At 50.7% G+C, this 10173-nt stretch overlaps 1 protein-coding gene across 1 annotated transcript in view; it reads left to right on the top strand.

Annotated features, from left to right (window-relative positions):
* Positions 1-1988: 1988 nt before the first annotated feature.
* Positions 1989-10173, top strand: part of CHRNA2 (cholinergic receptor nicotinic alpha 2 subunit) — a 32076-nt gene continuing 23891 nt past the window's right edge. Inside the window, exon 1 of the mRNA XM_077331366.1 lies at positions 1989-2331. The gene's annotated coding sequence lies outside the window, so the exon portion shown is untranslated. The remainder of the gene's footprint in view (positions 2332-10173) is intronic.

Genomic DNA, 10173 nt, shown 5'->3' with positions numbered 1-10173 from the left:
ATTCCCCATTGTTCAAGCATCAGCATGGATGCTGTTTAGCAAGCCTGTATTTCTTGCTGCATAGTTGCCCCTTTCTGCCTGGAATTCCTTTCCCCAACGCTTAAATGGAACCACATCTCTCTTGGTTCAAACCTGAGCTCCAGACACACCTTTCTGCAGATCTATTATCTCAAAGCCTAAGTAGACATTAGCTCACCTCCATCCTTTGTCTGTCACATCTCCTTCATTCTCTTCCAAGTCCTGCTTTATTCCCCAGCAGCTGGCCTTCTGAGGTCTCTGCTGATAAGACCTCTCCACTTCCATGCCTGTGTCCAGCTGCTTTCGAAAGTCAAGATATGATCATCTCGTGGCAGGAAGGTCTCCAAGTTGTCTGCTTATTTATGTGTGCTTTTTGGGTCTGTTTTATCTCTACTGCCCATCAACTTCAATTGGTGACACTCAAACTAGTGACTTTCACCTTACATTTCCTGACCCTCTTCGGCATCTCCCCTTGGCCAACCTGTGTCTTCAGCCTTTTCCTGTCAAGGAAGGAAGCTATTCCAACCCCTGGATTACTTGATTGGCCATTGCTATACCTTCAACTAGCTCTAGGGCAGGGGTAGTCAACCTGTGGTCCTCCAGATGTCACAGAGCTTTCTGCACATTTGAGGAGAGAGCTGCTAATCACATGCACATTCCCATGGTGAATATGGGTGATTCTCACATGGGGTGCTAATTCTGCTGTATCTTGAGATGCTGTGTGGCTTGGGCCTTGGAAATGGCCAAGGGAAGGTCAGAGTCCATTAAGCACGAGATTATGAGTGAAGGCAGATGTTGCATTTTTAGCATGGTGGGATCATCCTGCAAGCATTCCATCCAAGGAGTAGCTCAAAGGGAGAGGGTGGGGGGAGGGGGGAGAGAATTGCTTTGCTTATTTGAAAGAGAAGTTGGCACCGATTGGCTGCCTTCCGTGTCTTCCCCAAGAAACCTTTTCCACTCAGCCTCTGGAGACATTTTGCACTTTAAAATATTTCCTTTTAACGAATTGGCAAAGGAACCCGTGAGTGATTGTGTGGCACTTTGAAATATTGAAGGGGCAGGCAATCCACCTGATGCATGAGGGAAAGGACAAGACTGCCGTCTGCCAGCTGACTTAGCCCTTCAGTTCTCTGGAATGGAGAGCTGCCCTTTCAGCTGCAAAGCTTTGGGGGAGCTGGACCTGCCACAGGTGCCTTTTTGGTCCAGCCTTCCTTAACTGATCACACCCACCCCACCTCATTCAGCACAACATGCCAGTGAAGGGGGCGCTGTGGTGCCCATTTTTCAGCTAGGCAAACTGAGGCAAAGAGGTCAAGGGGTTCTCACATCCTCTCAGAGCTGGGTTGAACTTTAGACCCAAACACTGAACATTTACAGGACCTGCCTCTCTTTTTCGGTCACCTCCCTTCCCAGAGGCATTCCCTCTCCCTCCCATTCATTCCATCAGTCTCCCTCTCCATCCTGCAACCCACATTTAAAAAAAATTCTGCAGCAAGAAATCGGACAGTTAGCAGATCTGGAAAGCTGCCTGCAGGATGACGGAAGAGTCCAGAAAGCCCAAACCTTTCGAGAGCCAGCTTGGTGTAGTGGCTAGGAGCGCTGACTTCCAATCTGGTGAGCCTGGTTTGATTCCCCACTCTTCCCCCACATGCAGCCAGCTGGGTGGCAGCCCTGATAAAGCTGTTCTGACCCAGAAGTGATATCAGGGCTCTCTCAGCCTCACCTCCCTCACAGGGTGTCTGTTGTAGGGAGAGGAAAGGGAAGGTGACTGTAAGCCGCTCTGAGACTCCTTCTGGTAGGGAAAAGCGGCACATAAGAACCAACTCTCTTCTTCTTTTTCATGCCGATCTTGTAGCCATGCCGAGCCTTCGTCCCCTCCCCCTTGTCACCTAAAGAGGAGTCACAGCTGAGAGCCTCCCTCCCTCTTTCCCTCCCCTCAGCCTCTGTCGTCAGAAAAGAGTGGGAATCTTTGGCAAAGCCCAGTCTGGTCTAGCGCGCACAGAGCCGCTGCGTTCAGAGTGGCACCTTCCGGAGAACACTCGGCTTACGGAGCCAAAGCTGGTTTGGGTACTTTTCATGCAACTCGCAGCCAGCCAGCCAGCCGCAAGAGAAGTGTGTGCGCGCAGGCATTATGTGCGCTCCTTGCTTTTAAGCTTCTGTGCCTCAGCTCCCGTGGTCAGACCGCAAGGCTGGTGAGAGGAATGAGGCGGAGGGAAAGGAGGCAAGCTGCGGACCGGGAAAAGAGGCGCTGCTCTCGGGGCGGCCAATCTTGAGTCGGGGCTCTCGCCCCAGGTGTCGTCCATCTCCCAACAGGTAAGCACTCCCGTTTTTAGATTTTTGCAGCAGAAATGCCTGTCCGAGGAAGAGGCTCCAAGACTGCTCCGGCTTCCAGCTGCACGTGCTTTATCCCTGCTCCGGCAGCGCAGCCACGCTGGTGGGAGAAAGCGGGCTCGGGCACAGCAACCGAAGGATACAAAGTTTTCTCAGGGCTGCGGGAAACGCATTCGCAGAAGCCCTCCCGAAAGGCACCGGAGCTGTGCAAGAGCCCACCAATGTCCTTTTGGGCAGCTGGAAGACCGGCACAGGCTCTGTACTTTCCACCAACCTTTTAAAGAGGACTTAAGGTAGGGGTAGTCGAACTCTTGTGGCGCAGAGTGGTAAGGCAGCAGACATGCAGTCTGAAAGCTCTGCCCAGGAGGCTGGGAATTCAATCCCAGCAGCCGGCTCAAGGCTGACTCAGCCTTCCATCCTTCCGAGGTCGGTAAAATGAGTACCCAGCTTGCTGGGGGGTAAATGATAATGACTGGGGAAGGCACTGGCAAACCACCCTGTATTGAGTCTGCCATGAAAACGCTGGAGGGCGTCACCCCAAGGGTCAGACATGACCCAGTGTTTGCACAGGGGATACCTTTACCTTAGTCCAACTGCGGCCCTCCAGATGTCTATGGACTACAATTCCCATGAGCCCCTGCCAGCATTTGCTGGCAGGGGCTCATGGGAATTGTAGTCCATGGACATCTGGAGGGCTGCAGTTGGACTGCCCCTGAGGGCTTTAAATAAGCCTCGAATAAGATGGGTGGTTCCTGGGGAAGTCAAGGGAGGACTGGCTGAGAGTCTCTGCAGATAAGCTGCTATGGTTGGGTCCAGGATCAGTGATGCTCTAGCAGAGCAAACTTCAGAGCTTGAGTGGGCAGATTCCCCAGTTCCGGCCCCAGTCCTAAACTCACAAAGCAGCTGCGGCAAAACGACTGTCCTCTTGGCCTGTCCCCTGTGGGGATTATAACTCAAGCCCCTTTTTTGCAGGGGTGGGTTGCCAGCTGCCTGGAGGAAGAAAAGGACCTGTCCCTTTAACCAAGGCTTTCTTGATGATCTTGGAAGGGTTGCCAGAATGGGTGGGAGTGAATTAATTTTCACATATTTAAAAAAAATGTGTTAAACATTTATTGTGAAATGATCATATATAGTCATGTTTACCCCACTCACAAAATGGCCTGGAAGGGGAGAGGGCCATGGGTGCACACAGCTCTGCTTCCCAACCACATTCCCAACCACATTCTGCACAATCACACCACTTCTGGGCTTCCTTGAAGCCTGATGAATGTTTCAGGGGTTTCTCAATGGTAAAGAAGTTGAGGCAGGTGGCTTAATGGGATGTAGCTTACTGGGTCATGTCATCTCCTGCCCTCCAAAGCTTCACCAGCCCATCCCCCTACATTAACCCTTTGCTCAAGAGACGGGGGATGTGGAATGGAATGGAATAGCAGTGCTGGAAGCTCAGCAGGGCCAGTACTTGGAAGGGAGGCTACTAAGGAAGGTTTGGCAGAGGAAGGCCATGGCCAACCACTTCTGCTCGATCGTGTGCCTTGAAAACCCTAATGGGGCACCAAAAGTTGGCTGCGACTTGATGGCACCTCCACCCACTTCCCAAGGGATGGGATGTTTTTCTCCGTGTCTTTTGGCCACCTGGAGTGCCTCCTCCCCACGGTCACTCTCCTTGCTTGAGCCACCTGGTGGAAACTTTCCAGTTTGTTCTGGCCTTTGACTGATCTTCAGGGTTTTTAAGCTGACTAAATTCATTTTTTCAGCATGGATTTTCTCATTTGTAATCTTCTGGGGTTGTTTTTTTCTAAATGGGGCTTCCAATGGCTTGTTTCCTCCCTCTGCACACAGGGATGCTCTTCCTGAGAAGAAGGCGCAGGGTGGTGTCAATGGGACATTTTCCACTAAAACAAAGGATGGAAATTAACAAGCCCACCAGAAGAGCAAAATCCCAGCACAGTGTCTGCCTGTAGTGTGAGCATATAGAGCTTTTGGGTCTGTGGGAATAGTATTTCCCCTCAACTGCCCTGGTTTGTTGGCAGTGAAAAAGCAGCATCTGAGACTAGTTTGGAGGGGTGGAGAAGTGAAAAGGGCCTGTATGAGATTCCTCCATTAGGCTAGGATCTGAGAGTCCTGGGTTCAAATCCCTGCTCCACTATGACATTTGCAGGGGGATCGTGGGCCAGTCTCTTGAGGTGTCCCCTGCATCCCACTCTGAGGATCCAGCAGGGAAGCTGCTGAAAAGCTGGCATGCCGTGACACTCGAGACCTAGAAAGCCAGGCTGCCTCACACAACTGCCCTGCAACGTGAACTGCTGGGCAGCCAAGCGGAAAAGGCCCGCTGATCCCTTCTGCCTCGGCAAGAGGACTGCCGAACTTCTCAGGCGCTTTATGCCGAGCACGCCCCTGCCGCCCCTTGATTTGCATGCATGCTGCGGGATGAATTCCTGAGAGGTCAAATGAATAGAGGGCTGCATCCAAGTAATCAGTTAAGTACAGCTATAATGGGCCCCTTTGGGCTGGTTCCTGGGTGATGTACCGAGAGCGAAGTGCATGTGTCAGCGGAGCTGCGCTCTCCCAGCCAAAGCCAAGTGGCCGAGCGCATGCTTTGCGTGCCAAAGGTCCCAGAGTCCGTTCCTCCTTACATCTTCGGTTCAAAGGGCCTCAGGCTAGAGGGCTGGCTTGGCATACAGAAGGCCCCAGGTTCAATCCTCGGCCTTTCCAGTTGAAAGGGTCTGGTCATAGCCATTGCCAGTTTGCATAGACAATATTGACCCTGATGAAACAAGGGTCTGATTCAGGATTAGGCAGGTTCATGTATTCAGTTCTGCCCACTGAGGTCTATCTGTCCTAGCCTAGAAGTCACACAAGGGAGGTAAGAGCCTCCCACCCCTCAAGGGGTCCCTGTATCCATCCCTTTTGCATTCCCCTATGTGGGAGAAAGCAATGCCCTGAACTTGAGAACCCCATGGTAGCCGGGGTGCTCCGAACAGGCAGCTGGGCATGGGTTGGCATTATATTGTTGCAATACACAAGCCCCCGCCCAGGGCCCCTGCATGGATGTTCTCCTAGAAAAGCCAAATAATGCCCATCATTTACCTTGAGTATATCAAACATTCAGAACTCTTCACTCCCATGAATGATCTCCACATAGCTCACAACAACCCTGTAAGGTAGGTCAACATTCTTGCCTGCATATGAATATATTAAGCTGTCTTGTACTGGGCCGGACAGGGGGCTCCTTTAGCTCCGGGTTCTCTGCTTTGACTTGGGGGGTCACTGTCTAGGCAAAGGCAGAGAAAGTTCATTTCTGACACCCAGGATGCCTTCTGGGGATGGTAGTGTGGAGGTTCCCCTTGGTCACCGTGGCTAGTAGCCACGGATGGGCCTCTCATCCCCTTTTAAAGCTGCACACGCTTGCAGCTCCTACCGCTGGCCAAACCTCACAGCCCTTCTATTGCTTTATCTGCTTGTTGCTCCAGACTCCCAACGGCAAGGGAACCCCTAGCACTCTTCCGTCATGGGCACCAACACAGCCAAAGTGGGCAGAGACCTCTGTGTGCATCTGCCAATATGCTTTGATTCCGCTTCGATTTCTGTCCCGCAGCTGGGAGCCTCGAAGGGGCTTTGTAGGATGAGCCGCACCAATGATTCTCTCTTTTGTCTCCTGCCCCCGCTGGGGTCAGATTCTCTCTTTTGTCTCCTGCCCCCGCTGGGGTCAGATTCTCTCTTTTGTCTCCTGCCCCCGCTGGGGTCAGATTCTCTCTTTTGTCTCCTGCCCCCTCCCTGCCATCAGCTGCTGGCTGACAAAGGCATGAAAGATCTTTGTGGGGATCTGTGCTTGATACGGGCCCATCTCAAACAAAAAACAATTGAGTGCCTTCCTTTCGGGGGTGAAGAGAAGGTGCTCAAGCAGAGATTTGTGTATTTTTAAAAAACATATATCCTTTGTGGGTTCTTGCTTCATTTTGAGACTGGCAGCAAACAACCAGCGTGGTCCGGGGAGAGGCAGCCTCTGTGCAGCTGTGGGTGGAGCAAAGCAAAGCAGAGAAACTGAGTCAATCTATAGCCTGCAGGAGTCAGGCTTCTGGTGACTCAGGTGGCTGAGAAAACCAGACCCAGGAGTCTGTTTAGGCATCAGGGGATCTACCCTGGCTTGGTCAGGCCCCAGGGCATTAAAAAAACCTCTTCAGTTAGTCTCCGGTGTGGTGCAGTAGTTAAGAGCAGTGGCTTCTAATCTGGCGAGCTGGGTTTGACATCCTGCTCCTCAACCAGCTAGGTGGACCTTGGGCTACTCACAATCCTGATAGTGCTGTTCTCACAGAGTAGTCCTGTCAGAACTCTCTCAGCCTCACCAACCTCACAGGGTGTCTGTTGTGGGGAGAGGAAGGGAAAGCAATTGTAAGCCACTCTGAGACTCCTTCAGGCAGTGAAAAGTGGGGTATAAAAACCAATGCTGCTGCTCTTTCTTAGGTACCTGAGGGGCTGCTTCTCCCAATAGGTTCCCCAGAGAGTGTTATGCTCTGCTAATGCCAACTTTGCCTCCAAAGATGTTAACCTGACCTTGACCAAAGTCAGGGCCTTTTTTGCCCTGCCCCAACCTGGTGGAATGAGTTGCTGAAATCTGGGCCCTGATGGAGCTGTCAAAGTTGCACCGGGCCTGCAAGACAGCACTTTCCCAGCAGGCATATGGTTGAAGCAGTGGCTGTTTGGGACTGCAATGGGCCTCCTTCTTCCTCCTTGGCTCCCCCGCCCCCACATCTAGTTAGCCGGGGAGGAATCATAGAATCATAGAGTTGGAAGGGGCCATACAGGCCATCTAGTCCAACCCCCTGCTCAATGCAGGATCAGCCCTAAGCATCCTAAAGCATCCAAGAAAAGTGTGTTTCCAACCTTTGCTTGAAGACTGCCAGTGAGGGGGAGCTCGCCACCTCCTTAGGCAGCCTATTCCACTGCTGAACTCTGACTGTGAAATTTTTCCCCCTGATATCTAGCCTATATTGTTGTACTTGTAGTTTAAATCCATTACTGCTTGTCCTTTCCTCTGCAGCCAATGGGAACAGCATCCTGCCCTCCTCCAAGTGACAACCTTTCAAATACTTAAAGAGGGCTATCATGTCCCCTCTCAACCTCCTTTTCTCCAGGCTGAACATTCCCAAGTCCCTCAACCTATCTTCATAGGGCTTGGTCCCTTGGCCCCAGATCATCTTCGTTGCTCTCCTCTGTACCCTTTCAATTTTATCGATGTCCTTCTTGAAGTGAGGCCTCCAGAACTGCACACAGTACTCCATGTGTGGTCTGACCAGTGCCGTATACAATGGGACTATGACATCTTGTGATTTTGATGTGATGCCTTTGTTGATACAGCCCAAAATGGCATTTGCCTTTTTTACTGCTGCATCACACTGCCTGCTCATGTTTAGTTTACAATCCAAGTGGGTGTCTAATCTAGGAGGGTGGAGGGGGTATGGGTTTTTTCGACATTATTATTTATTGTAAACAGTCCTGAGTCCACTAGTGGGGAGGAGCGGTATAGAAATCAAACAAACAAATCATAAAGTTGGATGGCGATGCCCAGCTTGGGTTCCTGGCTGACAACTTTCTGGTCCCCAGTTCAAGAGCTGCTGCAGTCCTGACCTCTAACAAGTCAAAGGGTATTGAGCAGGAATTTGCTACGAGCTATGGAGGTAGGGCCTGTTGGCCATTCCTGGGCCTCGGAACAAACGAAGGGGCGAAACGAAATCTTGCTTAGCTAGATCATCCCAAGAGGCTCAGTATCCAGAATCTTACAGTTAACCAATCAGATGCTCCCAGGAAACTCCCAAGCAGGAAATGCAGGGCAAAACTACCCTGTGTCATTTCTGTCCCTTCAACAACTGGTCTTCAGATGCACACAGCACCTGAAGGCAGGGATCCCATTAAGCCATTGGGGCTCACAGAGCCAGGTTGCCCATGTTTCACATGTAGCACATGCTATGGCCCTACACTTGCAGGGGTCCCGTGCAATGGATCAGGGCCACAGCCTCTCTCCTCCCCCTTTGCCCTCCTTAAGAGTACTCACAGTAACACCCCTTTCCACCTGGGCGGGGGTGGGGGGGGGCTCTGCCGCCAGTCTGGTTGCTCTAGCCACAATTGTACGCTGCTGGGGCCCCACAAATCCTTAAAGTGGCTCTGGTGCTACAGGCCCCGCAAATCCTCAAGCCACTCCTGGTGGCTAGTAAGTGTTGATAGATGTACCTCCCATGAGTCTGTCCAGTGTCTTTTTAACACCATCAGACTTTGTGTGTGTCAATTGCTTTCAATGTCAAATATGATGTTAAAGGTTTGTGGTCTTGATTGACTGATGTCACCCGCCCTGAGCCTTAACTCAAAGGCTTCTGCCCCAGAAAACTGGCTGGTCTTTCAAGGCGCTACTTGATTTTAAACCTTGCCCAGGGTTGCTCTGCTGAGGAAAGCAATGGCAAGCCAGCTCTGCTTATCCCTTGCCTTGGAAACTCCATGAGAGGACATCATAAGTCAGCGGTGACTTAATGGCATTTAATTATTACTATGAATTATGATCACACAGGGCTCGCTGCTGGGTCTGGTACTTTTCAACATTTCTATCAGTGATCTGGATGAGGGGATGGGGGGACTCCTCATTCAATTTGCAGATGGCACCAAATTGGGAGGGACAGCAAACACCCCAGAAGACAGAGATAGAATCCTATGAGATCTGAACGTGCTGGAAAAGTGGGCCAATGAGAACAAGATGCAATTCAATAAGGAGAATTACAGAATTCTACATCTGAGTCACAAAAATGAGAAGCATGCATAGTGGATGGGAGATACTCTTCTGGGTAGCAATGCGTGTGAACAAGATCTTGGGGTAGTTGTAGACTGTAAATATGTGCAGATAGTGTGATGTGGCAGTAAAGAAGGTGAATGTAGGTATCACATCAAAATCACAAGATGTCATAGTTCCCCTGTATACCGTGCTGGTCAGACCACACCTGGAGTCCTGTGTGTGGTTCTGGAGTCCTCAAAAAGGATGTGAATAAAGCTGAAGGGTTCAGAGGAGAGTAATGAGGATGATCTGGGGCCTGGGAACCAAGCCCTATGAGGATAGGCTGAGGGACTTGGGGAAGTCCAGCATGGAGGAGAGGAGATTGAGCGGGGACATGATTACTCTCTTTAAGTATTTGAAAGGTTGACACTTAAAGGAGGGCAGGGAAAGGTTCCTGTTGGCAGCAGAGGATAGGACCCGCAGTAATGGGCTTAAACTACAAGGAAAACCATTCCTAGATAACAGGGAATAATTTTTTTTACAGTCAGAGTAGTTCAGCAGTGGAACTGACTGCCTAAGGAGGTGGGGAGCTCCCCCTCGTTGACAGCCTTCAAGCAGCAGCTGGACAGATACTTATCCTGTATGCTTTAGGCTGATCCTGCGTAGAGCAGGTGGTTGGACTAGATGGCCTGTATGGCCCCTTCCAACTCTACGATCCTATGATTCTATAATCAGTTATGATGATGGAGAAGATAATGCCTTTCTATCATCATAGAATAGGTGTTCCATCTTTGAAGGCAGGCTTGACTCTCTACAACCAATCTTTTTGTCTGAACCAACCAAAGGTTCCTGGGTGAAGGGAAAACAGAAGGAAGGACAGGTTTAAATGTTGGGGGCTCTAGGATGGACCAATAGAAGCGGTTTGAGAATGAGAAACTCTCTAGAGGGCCTTGGATCCATCACTCTCTCTTCTCCTAACCTCCCATGCCAGATTATTTGGAAGGCAGAAGAGAGGAAAGGAAGAAGAGGGTTGATATAGGATAAATAAGGAACCTGAATAATTGCAGGGG

The sequence above is a fragment of the Paroedura picta genome, chromosome 1 (genome assembly GCF_049243985.1).
Source record: "Paroedura picta isolate Pp20150507F chromosome 1, Ppicta_v3.0, whole genome shotgun sequence".
Classification (NCBI taxonomy): Eukaryota; Metazoa; Chordata; class Lepidosauria; order Squamata; family Gekkonidae; genus Paroedura; species Paroedura picta.
Note: the sequence above shows the minus strand (reverse complement) of the source record. Positions and strands in the feature narration are given on the sequence as shown.